Consider the following 16,274-nt stretch of genomic DNA (forward strand, 5'->3'; position numbering starts at 1 on the left):
ACTTTCCCATCTTTTTTCTGTTTTGAGAAGAAGCATATGTTAAAATTTGCACGTCACCTCTTTCTGTGACCCATGAAAATAAATTTCATGTAATGATTTTTATTTCAAAAATAGCAGGGATGCTTGAAGTTCTAAAGGTAACCGACTTATCCAAAAATTAAGTCATTTTCTCCACTAGCAGCATTAATTTTACTCTTTCAAACAATCTTTTAAAAGTAAAAAGGGATTAAGAAAATTATAATAATAAATAAATACAAATTATAAAAATTTACAGCAGACTACTTTTCTCACTTACAAAATGAGGGGAAATAATGTTACTGCTGAAAGATTCAGATGGATAAAATAATTATTAAACAATGTGTACATTATCATGATTATTATTAAAATTTTCTTAATCCCAAATGTGATAGTAGAATTTCTGTAACTTTTCAATGTATTTCCCCTTAGTTATTCTTTGTCTAGGTCTTAACTGGTATGAAACTTATCACTTTAACACATGCCAAAAATTTTACATTCTTTAAATTTCTTGGTTTTGTATCTTTACTTTCCAAGCAGCAACATGGGCATCTTTTGCAGAATTTATGTACCTTGAGAATCTAACAAGGGAGTCTTTGGGAAAACATATCTTTGAAATCCATTTTATGGATTTCAAGTAAAGACATCCCTAATTTTTTCAAAACTAGGATGAAGCTAATAATGTATGCTTACTTCTTGGTATATCAATTTTTAAGTTCGTTATAAGATGTTGATCATAAAATTTGGTTAGCCTTTTTTTTTTTTTTTTTTTCTCTTACCATGTTTTTTTATTCTAGCCAAACTGCCCTCAGTAGCAAACTCCTGGCAGGGAGTTAACAGGGAGCAAGAAAGCAAACCAACAGTGCCACGAAATGGAAGAAAAAAAATAAACAATTAGTCTAGATGTAAAATGGCATCACTAACAATTTCCATTAAGAGGTAAGAAATAAGAGGAAAGAAAATGAAAAGAAAGAAGGCATCCCTTAAACTGGAGTGTTCACAAGGATTAAAAGATTCACTTTACTGCATCACCTATGGTTTTCTGAGGGTTCCATTACAACATCCACCCTTATTCCACTCCGTGTTTCCAACTACCTTGCCTTTATTATGGTTCTTCAGAAGCTTTCTTCTAATTTTTGGGTATGGGTCATTTTTGAAAGTTGTTCTTCTAACCATTTAAGGTAAAGAGAAAACCTACATAATTAAGTTATCCTGTGTTGGTTCCCAGGCATATGCATTTTTGAAAGCTCTCCCAGTGATTCTATGTACAGACAGACATGGGCACCTGTTTAAGAGAACAGTGACTAATGAAGAGTATGCAGTGCTGTAGAGATGAGTTGGAGCTATCTGATGTCACATTAACAATGCTGAGCATTTCTCTCATGGCCAGGCATTGCTGCAAGAGATTACCTTCCCACACCTGGAACCACTTGCCTTAGAAACTGAGAACATTCCCTTCGTTATGAGAAATTTAGAAATTAATTTCATGTGGGATCTTGCTTTTGAGAGAAAAATCAGCATGATCTAAATTAACTGGATTGGTTGTCTAGGAAGTACTGCTTTCATCAGCAAATTGTTGAACTATTAGCTGTAATTTATCAAGCATTATTAAATTTGTTTAATAAGAGATATATTTCTAATTAAAAATTATAACCTGCAGCTTTCTGAATATAACTTATACCTACTCCAATATGCACCAAGCAAATGAACTGACCCGGAGAGAGTATTTGAGGCTAACCTTCTATGGAAAACAATCATATGTTTACTCATTTTTCTCATTTATTTGCCTGTTGCTCCTGTCGTAACTATGTGAGACTGTAATTTTAGTATATAAAAAAGAATCTCAGTGCTTATATTTTTACCTTTTCATTGCCATTTTATATTTTCCTAGTTTGTCTCCAAAGTTACAAAAACCACAAACAATCTAATATTTTTACAGCAGCAAAAATCTGCTAGAGTTTTGCCAACTGAAGCAAAGGGGCTAAAAACTCTAGAGAACACATCACCCAATGAGTTTATTGCTATTCTGGATGTGTAATTCCTACATTTATGGTACACTGAGGGTGTTCAGCAGTCTGCATGTGTAGCTATAAACACAGAACAGATGCTGTAATGAAGAGCTTCCAACTGATCTATCTGCTTGAACATTGTTTTGAGGCATTGCAAGTCCAACAGCATTCTCATGACAGGCTGTTTCTGAGATACGTGGTTGGAATGATGTTGCGTGTCTGTTTTTAGCAAAGTTTACTTCAATTTTTATTTTATTCACAGCTGAATATCTGACACAATCAAAGGTTTGGGCACTTGCTTTACATTTTCTGGAATATAATTTAGGAGGAGTTTTATCAATACACTGGGTGTTTGGGTTACTTGAGTTATTTATAATTAGAAGTCCCATACTCCTAGTATGCCTGTGAGATCAACTGAAGTTACCTTTGACGCCTCTCATTTCTTTAGCTTTTTTAAAAAATGAACATGCATGGAAAAAATATTCAGGACTCAGTAGATTTAAAAATATTGAAAAAAATTATTTATTGGAAATAGAAAAAAACAGAAATCCATGGACATAAATGAGGAAGTAAATTAATTAGATCCAAGTAATTTAACACTTCCTTTTAAGGCAAAATGAGTTAATATTATTCAACTGAAAAATTCAAATATCATGTAAATGACATGCTTCTTTAAAGAGCAATTATATCAATGATTACATGCCAAACTAACATCTCTAGTTAAATCCTAGATAAATAAAATCACTGAGTGCCAAACAATGTGATGGCACATGGAGCTGAAATGTGACAATACATTCCTATGACGTTTTGCATGCAGAATTGTGTACAAAACTAAAAACAGTTACAATCCTTCCTCCCTAAAGGCATCAGACTGACACAAGGAAGTAATTTTAAAATATAGGTGACTAAGTAAATGGATATTATTATGCTACCTTGATTATTTCTTGAGTATTTGAGTATTTTTTTTTAACTTAGTCAAGAACCAAGTGAAATTCTAAATGGAATGATGCTCTGAGGAAATTTTCCACTTTGTTCTCTGCTAGAAACATATTTTGTCCACCAGTAGAAGCAAATAAGCCTGCAGCATTAGTCATTATGCCCTGGGTAAGCATTTTGATTTTCTTTCCTCTGATTATGAAAAGCGATGTATTAGTGAGCTTACAGCTATCACAGCCAAATAGAAGTGACATGTTCTCCTCTTTTCATTTTTGATACAGTTCTCATTTATGTTTATAGCTCTGCTAAATTTTTATTATTTTTAATTGACAGATAATAAGTATACCTATTTATAGGGTACACTGTAATATTTCAATACCTGAATACCGTGTGTAATGATCAAATCAGGGTAATTAGCACATCTATCATTTCAAACATTTATCATTTCTTAGTGTTGGGAATATTCAAAATCCTATCCTCTAACTTCTTTAACTATTGTTAACTATAGTCACTGTACCCTACTAGAACTTATTTGAAAGAACTCATTTACTATTCTGGCTCACAAAGAGGATAATCTTGTCATTTTGAAATTATTTTTCTCTTAATCACACAATATGTGGCTTTAAAAGCTATTGTAATTCTTCATGATATTTATAGTAAACATCAGAAGATTTTATTGAAACATTTGTAATATAATTTTACTACTGGATAGTAATATTTATTGAGGACCAATTTCTCATTCATTCATTTATGCAATCAATCATTGTTTCAACAGTAAGCTTAAAAGCACTTAGGTACTTGATATGGTGCTAGGTAGTCAAGATAAAAAAAAAATATATATATATATAAGAGGCAGGCACTGACTCTACCACTCTTGCAATACGGGAGGGGAGACACTAAAAAATATAACTAAATGTACTATGTTAGGTGCCATAGTAGAAAACCAATATAACATTCTCAGTGCCCAGGGAAGAAAGAGATTAAGTCCAGCTAATGGAGTAGTATCTGTAGAAGGACTGGAAAGATCTTCCAGTAAAAGTACATTTGAACTTGACCATAATGGGTGTTTTTCAACTGGAGAAATTGTACTATGGTAGACCATTTTACATAGAGAAAATAACATAAGTGAAGATTCAAAAATGTTAATGCGTTTTCATGCCACGACATAGAATTTGTTATGCATGAAGCACATAGAGAGGTGTAGTGTTGGGCAAATTTGCAAATGCAAGAAGAGTATAGAATATAGATAATGGTTAATGTCCCAAGAGGAAGTTTCAGTACTTTTGCTATAAACCACAAGGTGCAATAAAGGTTTTTGTGAAGTTTCATCATCATGTGTAAGCTTAATGGGAAGAAACTGTCTTATAGAAAGACCAGTTAATAGAGTGCCACAGTAATCCAATAACAGGTAAAAATAAAAACCTTAAACTACAGCAGTAGAGTGAAAGTTGAATCCAAGGCATGCATATGAAAAAGTTTTCTGAGCTTAATTCACTAGACTTGAAATACCAGTTATGTGAGGTGAAAGAAATAATAAGAAAATAGAATAGGACTCTTATGATTTGAGCCTGGGTAAACTACTGCTACTACTGAAACAGATAAGGAATACAGGAGCGGGACAGAGGAGATATTGACAAGCTGGGTTTCAGATTAATTCATTGAAAATGCTATAAAGTCATCCAAAGGGAGGGATCCATAAGGTTCTTAGAAATTTAAGTCTGGAGCTTAAGAGAAACGTCTAGGCCAGACCTCTAGATTTGAAGATCAATTGTCAAAATACTTAAAGTGCCCAAGAGGGTGGTTATGACATGAGAAAAAACAAGTACGAGGAAGAACAAACATTAGGGAACTCTTAAGAGGTAAGATAAGGAAAATCTGAAGGCAGCAGACAAAGGTAATCAAAAAGAATGTGGGAAATAAAAGGATGCAACATTATGGAAACCAAGGAGACCTTGTATTAATGTGCTCAGGTTGCCAAAACAAAATACTACCAACAGAGCAGCTGAAATAAAAGATGTGTATTTTCTCATAGTTCTGGAGGCTGAAAATCAAGATCAGGGTGCCAACATGGTTGGTTTCTGGCGAAGGCTTTCCCCTTGAGTCACAGACAGCCACCATCTTGCTGTGTGCTCACATGACTTCTTCTTTGGGAGATATAGAGGATATAGAAAGCAATGATAGAGGCAGTGAGACAGCTCTGTTGTGTTTTTTGTTTGTTTGTTTGTTTTTTACATGGGCACTAATCCCATCCTAGGAGCCCCATCCTTATGACCTCATCTAAACCTAATTACCCAAAGGCTCCATCTCCAAAACAATCTCTACTAGGGCTTCAATAAATGAATTTTGGGGAGAATGACTTATATATTCAGTCAATAACAGAATGTTTCAATAAAATAGAACTTGAGGTCTTATCCTTGGAATCACCAAGGATGGGGACTGTATGGTTAACCTTAACAGGTTTCAGTGCTATAATCTGGGTAGAAGTTATACTGCAGTAAGTTGAGGAGTTTGACATTAAAAGAAGTAGGAGATTCTGACAGTTTTTAAGGAGGTTGAAGAGGAGGGAGGAAGGGTATCATAGAGGAGAACCTTAAGCTTCTTTGTAATACCTGAGAAAAGAGGCGACAAAGAAAGAAAAGTTGGAAATGTAGGAGCGAGATCATCTGGTGTGTGCTGGGAGGCCTGGCCGAGAGCTGGGCTGTTACAGCAGAGCCATCTGACATTAATGGGGAACTATGATAATGAAGCACCAACTCTGAGGATGTGTGTGGGTGACACTGGTTCTCACTCAGCTGTGTGTATAATGGTTGATATTAAAATAGTTTGAAAAATCAGGCTGGGAGCTTATAATCATTTTTATTAAAATTTGAAAATAAAACGCATCCTACTGTTTTTATTGTACCTCTGGACTTATAAATATTGATAGTAAGATTTGAGAAGGGCTAAATGAGGGAAAGCCTGGAAAGGAAGGTGTGCTCTTCTGGAATTACTGATGGGTTGGAGCACTGTCAGCCTGTAAGTAGGTGCCCTTTGTAGAAGAAAGAAGGGTAGACTGGGAGTGGTGGCTCATGCCTATACTCCTAGCATTTTGGGAGGCCGAGGTGGGTGGATCACATGAGGTCAGGAATTCAAGACCAGCCTGGACAACATGGCGAATCCCCATCTCTGCTAAAAATACAAAAATAAAATTAGCCAGGCGTGGTGGCATGCACCTGTAATCCCAGCTACTTGGCAGGCTGAGGCAGAATAGCTTGAACCTAGGAGGCGGAGGTTGCAGTTAGCTGAGATCACACCACTGCACTCCAGCCTGGGCAACAAAAGTGAAACTCCATCTCAAAAACAAAAGAAAACGAAAGAAGAAGAAGGAGAAGAAGGAAAAGAAGGAGAAGAAGGAGAAGAAGAAAGGGTATTGTGTATCCAGAGTTGGATTCAGTTGGGGATACAGCATGCACATCTGTTCTGTGCGACTGGAAAGAGTTAGAAATCCTTAGATCCATCCCTGAAGCACAGACAGTCATAGTGCCTAGATGGCCAGCACAAGGATGTTTTGTTTGAGGTAAAGTCTTGTGCTCCTCAAAAAATCAGGCTAGAGTGTTCTCACTTCCTGAAAGATGCAACACTTTTTCTTCACCTGAAGGCCCTTGGCATACTTTAGAATGAACATAGCTTAGTAAGTAAATGGCGTGTGGAGGAGAATGCTGCTGCAGGGGACCACCTGGAGAGCCACACGCTCAAGTGAAAGGAAGGGGTGAACAGCCCCAGAATAATGGAGATGCACATTCCCTGTCCCCAACCTGGTGAGGCAAATTTGCAGTCACCACCATTTCCTTGTTTTTGTTTTTTTTTTTTTTTTTTCTTGCAAATAACACACTTGCTCCACAAATAACACAGAAATAGCTACTTTTAGTACTTATGGCTCATATTTTCAAGTTCTCACCTGAGACAGACCATGGACACCTATTATGCTATGGCTTCAAAGAGAACATAATTCCATTTAAATATAGGTCACCTTTCATATTTCAGATTCAAATAAACTTGTAGAGTCAATACATATTCAAGTTCTGAAACTTAATATTTTATTCTCATATGTTAATGTGTAGTTTCTAAACTGAATTCATAAATATTCCAAGATAATTATCTGTAATGGCTCAAGGTGGGTACATTCATTACACCATCATGCAAATAAAGAATCTGAGACTTGGAAAACTCAATGCTATTTTTATAAGAGGAAGAAATGGGGCCAAAAATCATTGTTTTCTGGATAAAATCATTTATTTTTATCATTCAATGGCTCTCTATGTTTGTTACCTCAACAATGTTTTTATTATTCATGCATTAAATTCAATTAATAAGAGATAGAGCCCATTCCCAAATAGTTCATGGTATAACACATGATTACAAAAACATTGTGTGCATGAAATGATAAGAAACAGTATAATGTGGTGATTCATGTGAATGGGAAATTTTGGAGTCAGATGTTTTTAGTCAGCTTGAACTGCTATAACTAAAATATCGTAGACTGGGTGACTTAACAGCAGAAATATATTGCTCACAGTTCTGGAGGCTGAGAAGTCCTAGATTAGGGTGCTAGCAGGTGGGGTCCTCGTGAGGGTCCTCTTCTGGTTTGAAGATGGCCATCTTCTCATTGTATCCTCACATGATAGAGAGCAGAGGAGGGAGGAAGCAAGCTCTCTCCTGTATCTTCATTAAGGCACTGATCCCTTCATGAGGGCCCCACCCTCCTGACCTAATTATCTTTCAAAGGCCCTACCTCTTCATTCTCTCACATTGGGGTAGGACTTCAACATATGAGTTTTGGAGAACACAAACATTTAGTCCATAGCAGATGTCTACCGAGTGACCTGTTTTCTTTCAAATTACTAGTCCTTGGGCAAATTGCTTAACTTCTATGTATTTGAGTTATAAAAATGGATAATAATAGTGCTTATCCCATAGGGTTCTGAGGAGGATAAAATTAAAAAATGTGTATAAAGAGCACAGCACGATATCTAAATAATTGGGAAAAATCTCAATAATTGTTAGCCAGTGCCATTAAAATTATAAAAACATGGGAAGGTATATGAAAGTTCATATACTATACTAACATAAAATTCTTAATTACCCCTTCAAGTAAAGAGAGTTCTAGAAACTGGGGATATGCCTTAGCCTTATGCATTCATTATATTCATGCTATAAAAAATGGAGGGGCTGTAAGTCTGCTGGAAGTGGAGGCATGCAACTGTTACTCAGTGTGAGATGTGTGAAGAAGGACACCCTGTATGACACAGTTTGGCAACCTGTCCATGCTTGGCCTCAGCTAAAGAAAGATGAGGTCATTTGCATCCCATCTGCTAGCCTTAGTGTCCAGTGTAAAGTGTTATCAACTTAAAACTGAAGCTGAAGCAGACTGTGTGAATGTATTGGAAAGCCAGTCAGGGGGAGCAAACATATTGAGAGTTTAGAGAACAAAGAAAATAAGAAGAAAGTCCCAGTGGGTTTGGAAGCTTCAAATCATAAGAATAGAGCCTAAAGGATCATTAATTAGAACACTTTGGCTGCAAGTTATAGTTGACAACTTAAGCTAGCCTAAGCAAATGGGGTGGGGTATTTAATGTAAAAATATAAGAAATAATATCGGGTATCTCATGTGACATAGAGGACTGGCTCCAGAGCAGAAAGGCTCCAGGTTTTTATCTTCCTGTCTCCTGTCTCACCCTATGCCTTCTTCATCTTCTCCTCAGATATCTTTATTTCATGAGCACTCATGGTGAGTCTAAGGATAGCTATGCCAATGTTCATGAGTTCACATGTTGTTATAGGTCCAGATACCCAAAGAGACTGACTGAATTCCCTCCACCCACAGGGTTCTCCATAGCACAGAGAGAAATACTGTCCATGGAGGGGGAAGAAAACTCCATGGCTGTTAGAGGATCCATTTATTATGAAAGTTTGAGGTGTAGAGTCAACTAAGTTTAAAAGCCAGACCTTATCTTCACTTCTATTATATGGGTTTTTGGCTATAAAATATCTCTCTGTTGCCTCAGGATGAAGACTAAGAAAAGACAAAAGTTAAGTTTTGTTTTGCTTTGCTTTGCTGTCTTATAAAGAAAATAGATCATTAGAACATTGTCTTCTGAGTTAATAAAAATACATTATAAGTTACAGAACAATAAAATATTATTGTTAACATTAGTTAGCAGAATAAAAAAAAAGAAAATCTGTGACTATTTAATCCATTTAACAAAAAATGTACCTATAAGAAGATTTTATTTCATCAGAGTAAGGGAAGCTGCCTATAACTGAAGGCAACTTAATACTAGCCTCTATGCAGGTTATCTGTAAGACATATGAGGAATTGGCTGCTAACAAAATTAGGCCAAGCCCTTAGGTGATGCTGCTCCAGGTAATGAAACACAACTGTTTGAAAGAAATCAGTAACAATAGGAAATACTTTCCTTCCCCAGATTTTCCAGTTATAAAAATATATTCTCAAGTTATCGTGCTCCTAGCAAATACCCTCAAATACTGTGGGAATTAATATCATTTTCCACTTGATCAAACTTTATATTTCTTACATTATTTGACTTAGATGGGTATGAAAAAATATAGACCTATGTAATAAAAGTACATTAAAAGAAATTATGATAATGGAGTTGCAGTAGAGATGAGGAAGAAGAGGGATGCTGTCAGCCAGTTCTGTGACTGTAGTTGTTGATTCCATTAGTGTCTTATTGCAAACTTTAATTAAGGTTTTTATAATTCAGTCCTTAATTTTAAAAAATTACAGAGAGTCAACTATTTTACAAACTGTGGACAATTTTTTGGTAAGGAAAATAGCACAGTGTGTGATCTTACAGAACTTCAAGTGTAGTGGAGTAGAGGAATACCAGCAAGAAACCTGGCCATGACAATGTGACACGGTGACGTTCTACAACAGAGGAAGTAGGGAATGTTTGGGAGGCACCTAGAGGGCCTCTAGTAAAGGCCTTGGAGGCAGGGAAGGTCTAGGAAGCTCAATGGACAATAGTTTCCATTAGCTAGATCAAGAAGGAGATTAAGAAAGAGGAGGTTAAGGTGGGGGAAGTGCAGAGAGAGTATTCTAGGCAGAGGGACCATGATGTAAAGAGATTTGGAGGCAAACAAGACCATAGCTTACTAGGAAAATGAAAAAATAAAAAATAAAAAGTTTCAGTAGGGTTGGTATTCCTTGTAAGGAATGTTTGTTTAGCTTCAAGTATGTGAAGCCAAAATTTATTTCAGGGCTGATCCTAGTGTAAAATCACTTTTGCTAGGATGGTTAGAATTATAGGCTTGGTTTCAAGGGCTGAAACATACCTCTTAAGATCCAGAAGATAAACACTGTTGACTCATTCATTCAATAAACAACTTTCAAGCACCTAATTGTGTCAGGCACTAGGACAACTGCAGTGCTGAACAAACACATCTGGCTCCTGACTTTGTGGAAACTGAAATCTAGCCAGTAGACTGGGCACTGAACAAGACAATACAAGTGTAGTGAGTGTTTCTATGAGAAGTACTGGTGTTATATGAGTGTTATTAGAAGTCTCCAACCAGTCCAAGAATGCTAGAAATGTTTCCAGGAAGCATTACCCTAGCTAAGATTTCTGAAGAAGGAGAAGGGGTTGGTTAGGAAAGGAAGAAGACTGATGGGATAGAGCAGTCAGGGAATCTGGATGTAAAGATAGGAAAAAAGAAGCACTCACAGATGATGGAAATGAAGCAATTCCAGAATGCCTGGAGCAGAGGAAGTAAGAAGGAAAACATAGTGAGACAAGACTCGACAGGTCTCTGGGGCCAGATCACTCAGGAACTAGTTAGAGGAAGCCTTATGAGCTTGGACCTTATTTTCTGGACAATGAGAATCCACTGAAGTCACAAACCAGGGTGCACTGTGATTGGTGAGATGTGTGTTTCAGAACTATCACTCTATCCCCAGTATGGAGGATGCTTAGGAGGCGAGCAAGATATGAGCCTGAGCTCTGGGAGGAGACTGGTGCAGGGTCCAGGGCAGACATTACAGTGGCCTGACTTGTGGCTTTGACAGGTAAGATGAAGACAGTGAACAAAGAAATATTAAGTAAGAACAAAAGTAAAAGTAAAGTTGCTCAAAAAATTCAATGTTAAGAGCTACACAGAGCCAAGAGAGACATGCCTTTGCCTCAGGATTGTTAGGCTCCAAGACCTATAAAAGTTGAACTATAACCAGAATAAATGTATAAACATACTACAACATGACTGATCTGGAAAAGGAGGAGAGCAGAGCAAAACAGTCACCCAAACAAACATTGGAAATGACCACAGATCTCTATAAGGTGGAGGTGGGTGAAGGGCTTGGTGACCAATGGGTTCATTACAAATTTAAGATGAACCTAACTGTCTTCATTTGATGCAATCAAATGTTTAACTATTGAATCTTATAACCCTCCATCCCCTCCTTCTGCCTCTGTGTGAACAAGCAATGGTCAAGTCTTGTCTCCCCTTACAAGTCTATTGATATATGTTGCAGCATTGTCAATGCTGTATGTTATTTCCATTGCAAATGAAAATGGAATGAATTCTGGCATGTGTCAATCTTATTTCATGAACTTGTTTAATGTAAGTCTCATCCTAGCTGACATCTCATTCTTTTGGGGGCAGACAAAAATAAGCCCTGCATTTAGGATTGAGCTGAGAGTGAGCTGTGGGAAGGATGACAGCAAGACTGAGAACCAGATCCTGGCTGGCCCTTGGGAAAACTTTCATTAGGAATGTGCACTCTTTGGGGTTCAAGGCAACTCACCGTGTTTTTCACATTTACTTTTTTTTTGTAGCGTTCAGTTTATTTACAGTAGAGATGACAATACCCACATTCTGCTTATCACACTACCCATGAACATACTACATTCATATGGCATCATACTGTTCTAAGATAGTGAATTATGTAGTAAGTAGATTTTAAGAATCAGCTCAGTTTGTGTCCCAAAGCCTACCTTATTATACCTGTGCTTAGCTTTTCTGACCAGAAATTCATAGACAGCTTATGTGTTAACATGTACTACATCTATATTTCATTTCTCCCACAGTAAGAATCCTAGCTCCCAAGAAAACGGATGAGAGGGTCAGAATATCTCATAAGTATATATTTTTATTATTCCACGATAGTCATACAAAAGTCCTAGAATAACTACTAATACTACCACTACCAACTCATTACTGAGAAGAGTTAAAACAAATTTCATACTATCTTCCTATCTCCTCCTTTTAAAATAGTTTTACTACATCTACATTATTAGAGTACAATACCATCTTTCTTTTAACTTTCATTTCATCTTAGTTCTACGATTAAGGATACGTTTAGCACTTACCTCCTGTTCCTATGATGCTGTCTCCCTGGTTATTTCACTAGTCTGAAGCTTATAATCTTTTTCTAGAGTAGATTTCTCAGGAAAAGTTCATGGGACTAAAACTTAGATTTTGCTTATTGGAAAAAATTTTGTCTACAATCTTTATCTCAAACAAAAGCCAATTTTTGCTGGATATAATTCAGGGTGCACATTTTATTTTTCTTAAGTATTTTCAATATGTTGTTCCAGTTACATTTAGTATAAAAGCTTTGCTGCCCCCAAATCTGATAATAATCTTTCTTCCCTTATAAAACACTTACTGATTTTTCCTAGACATCCAAAATATATTTTTCTTTTTCTATAAAGTCTAGTCATTTTACTAGAACAGTTATTGGTACTGATTGTATTGGGTCAATATTCTTAGAAATGTAATACTCTCTTTTAACATGGATTTACATTTTTTTAATTTTAGGAAAATTTTCTTGAGTTACAGTCTTCAGTATTTGTTTCCTTGCCTTAGTTTTCTTCATCAAGAATTCCTAGGATCTATATATTCAATCATCTTTGGTTTGCTTCAATATTTACACTTTTTCTCTAATCCTTTTTATTCTCTCATTTCATCTACATGTTATTGAAGTATAATTACATACAGTAATATGCATTGACATTAATGACAGTTTGATATATCCTACAAATGTGTAATACACTCATGAAACCAACCTACAACCAAAACCTAGGGCATTGCCCTCACTCTAGAAAGTTTCCTAGTGTCTTTTTTTAATCTATCCTGTTCTCTAATTAGAGACAACTGCTATTCTGATTTCTAGCCCCATATGTTAATCTTGCCTGTTCTTGAACTTAATAAAAATGAAATCATAAGGTAGATATTATTTTATGTCTCTATTTTTTCACACAACATGAGATTTATCCATGTTCTTGCATGTAACAGGAGCTTATTCCCTGTAATTGCTGAGTAATATTCCATTGCATGAATATACAATGTTTATTCTTCTGGTGATGAACGTATGGGTTGTTTCCAGCTCTCGTTATGACAAACAAAGGTACAATCAACATACATACCCAAGATTTTATGAACATATATTTTCATTTAGGATGGTTATATGCTTAGGAATGAAATTGCTGCTTGATAAGGCAGGTGCAAGTTTAACTTATAAGAAATTGCCAAACAAATTTACACAACGCTTTTGTCATTTTGCCTCCTACCAAGAATGTATGAGATACATTTGGTGTTGATAGTCTTTGACATTTTTAGCCACCTAATGTGTATGTAGAGGTATTTAATTATAGTTTCCATTTGCATTTTCCTGATGACTAATGATCTTGAGAGTCTTTTTATGTGTTTATTGGCCATCTATACACCATCTTTTGTGAAATGTCTATCCAAATTCTTGCTTTTTTATTGGGCCATTTGCCTTTTATTATTAATCACATAATCTGGATTTGAATTCTTTGTCAGATTTATGTATTGCAAATATTTTTTCTCAGTCTTTGACTTTTTATTCCTTATTGGTATTTTTTGATGAATGAAAGTTTTTAATTTTGATGAAGTCCAATTGATAAATTTTCCTTTTTCAGTTAGTGCATAGCTCAGTGTAGAAACCTTGCCTATTCCTAGATCATAGAGATACTCTCCTATGTTTTTCCTAGGAGATTTATGGTTTTAACTTTTACATTTATTACTGTAATACATTATTACTGTACTACATCTTGTAATACATAAGCAACAGGTCTTAGTTTGTGTGGCTATAACAAAGCTGTCCATGGACTGGGTGGCTTATATACCATAGAAGTTTATTTTTTACAGTTCTGGAGGATGAAGTCTGAGAATAGGGTGCCAGCATGGGCGGGTTCTGGTGAGGGCCCTCTTTCACCATGTAGACTGTTGTATTCTTGTTGTATCTTCACGTGGCAGACACACTGGAAAGCTCCCTGCGGTCTCTTTCATAAAGGTAGTAATCTCACTTATGAAGCCTCTACCCTCATGACCTAAGTGCCTCCCAAGTGCCCCGCTTCCTAATATCATCACATTGGGAGTTAGGATTTCAATGCATAAATTTGGAGGAGGCACAAACATTCAGTTCATAATAGAGTGGATCGAGGTTTTTGGTTTTGTTTTTTCTAAATATACATTCAGTTCACCCAGATCAATTTTTGAAAATATTACCTTCCCTCATCCAATGGTACTTTTGTCAACATCAACTGAACACATGTTTAGTCCTGATTATGAACCCTCTATTCTGTTCTATCCATGTATTCATCTATCTTTTTGCAAATACCGCACTGACCTGATTACTGAAACTTTAGTCTGAAAATCAGCTAGTGTAAGTCCTTCAACTTTGCTCCTATTTTCCATGATTGTTTTGCCCATTCTAGGTTTAGGATATCATTTTCATTATTCAAAAGTTCATCGTTACGTTTGACGCTATCTCTAGGTTTTGCAGAGATGCCCATTAATAAGGTTGAAGATATTCCCTCATACTCTTAAGTTTGCTGAGAAATTGATCACAAATAGGCATTGAATTTTGTCAAGTTATTCTTCTGCATCGGTTGAAATGATTATATTTTTCTATGTTACTGGGGAAATATATTGAATTATCAAATATTAATCAAACCCCGAATTTCTAATATAAGCCCTCCTTTGTCCGCTATATAGACTACTAGAAACAGGGTATACCTTGTCTGACATTAGTATAACTAACAGCTTTTATTTTTGTTTGGTGCTTGCATGATATACCATTTTCCATCCTTTGATTTTCAGCTTTCTAACCTTTGACGTTCACCTTTCGTGTTTATGTGTTTAAGGATTGTCTTATATGTGCAGCATATAAGTTTGATTTTGCTTTTCAGTCTAATAATGTTTACCTTTAAATTAGAATATCTAGTTTATTTACATGTGATGTAAATGCTGATATAATTATATTTATATCTACCACTTAACTATTTTCTATTTCACTGGATTTATGTTCCATTTTAGCTTTTTTTTCCTTTTATTGATTAGTCTAATATTTATCAAAATAATAATCACTAGTATTTTAATATTCAACCTTCTCCTGTATTAGTTTGTTAGCTCTAAATTCTTTTATTATTTTTTATGGTCACCATAGAAATTACAAAAAAATTATTTAATCTCTTACAATCTCACATAAATTAGTAGTTTTATCACTTTCCAAGCAAGTCAAGGATCATGAAACACTTAAATTTATCTTGCATCACTGTTGTGCTTTTTTCACATGCATTCCATTTCTACACATATTTTACATCCTATCTTATATTACTATTAATGTGATTGATTTGCATAATCAATATTTATGTATCCCCATATGTTTCTCCTTTGTGTTATAATCCAGTTACAGACTGAGCTGATTTGATGTGGACTGTAGTTTTATAAAACTTGTTCTGCTTCACCTGGTGCATCCTGTTCTGAGGGTGGAGCTATCCAGGGGTCCTGGCTGAGATTCTGGGTTCTGATTGTGTACTTGAACCTGTAATTCTTTGAAAGTCTTGACTCCAATTTTGATTCCTCAGCGCTGTGAGACTTCCAGAAACTTTACTCTGATTTTCAGCAGCTTTCTGCTTGGTTTTGTATCCTGTGCTTTGTGTAGCCTAAAATGTGATAATCTTTCTAGAGGGAAACCACCAAGTGTCAGTCTCACTTTTCTTTACTTCCTTCTCTCCAGGATCTTAGCTCCTCAAGTTCTAGCTGCCTTGGAGCACTTGAGTATTTAAAATTTTATGTCTACAGTCTTGTGAATGTATCAACAATTTTCCTTGCTTCTTTGCCTCTTAGTTAAGACTCTCTGCCTGGATTCTTAGTCTGTTGTCCTGTATCAAGAATCATCAAAAATTCCAAAGAGAAAAATAGCTTGAAGATGATCTGCTTACCTCTCTGAAGTCCTGTTCCTTCCAACTTATTGATCTATTGGATTCTGGTTGCCATGACAGCTTCTCA

The 16,274-nt window shown here is 35.8% G+C and overlaps 1 protein-coding gene across 6 annotated transcripts in view; it reads left to right on the forward strand.

The window, feature by feature from the left end:
* The window catches only part of GRM1 (glutamate metabotropic receptor 1), a 427,593-nt gene that overhangs the window by 390,254 nt on the left and 21,065 nt on the right, over positions 1-16,274 (forward strand). The gene's annotated exons all lie outside the window — the stretch shown is intronic.

This window comes from Macaca fascicularis, chromosome 4, assembly GCF_037993035.2.
Source record: "Macaca fascicularis isolate 582-1 chromosome 4, T2T-MFA8v1.1".
NCBI lineage: Eukaryota > Metazoa > Chordata > Mammalia > Primates > Cercopithecidae > Macaca > Macaca fascicularis.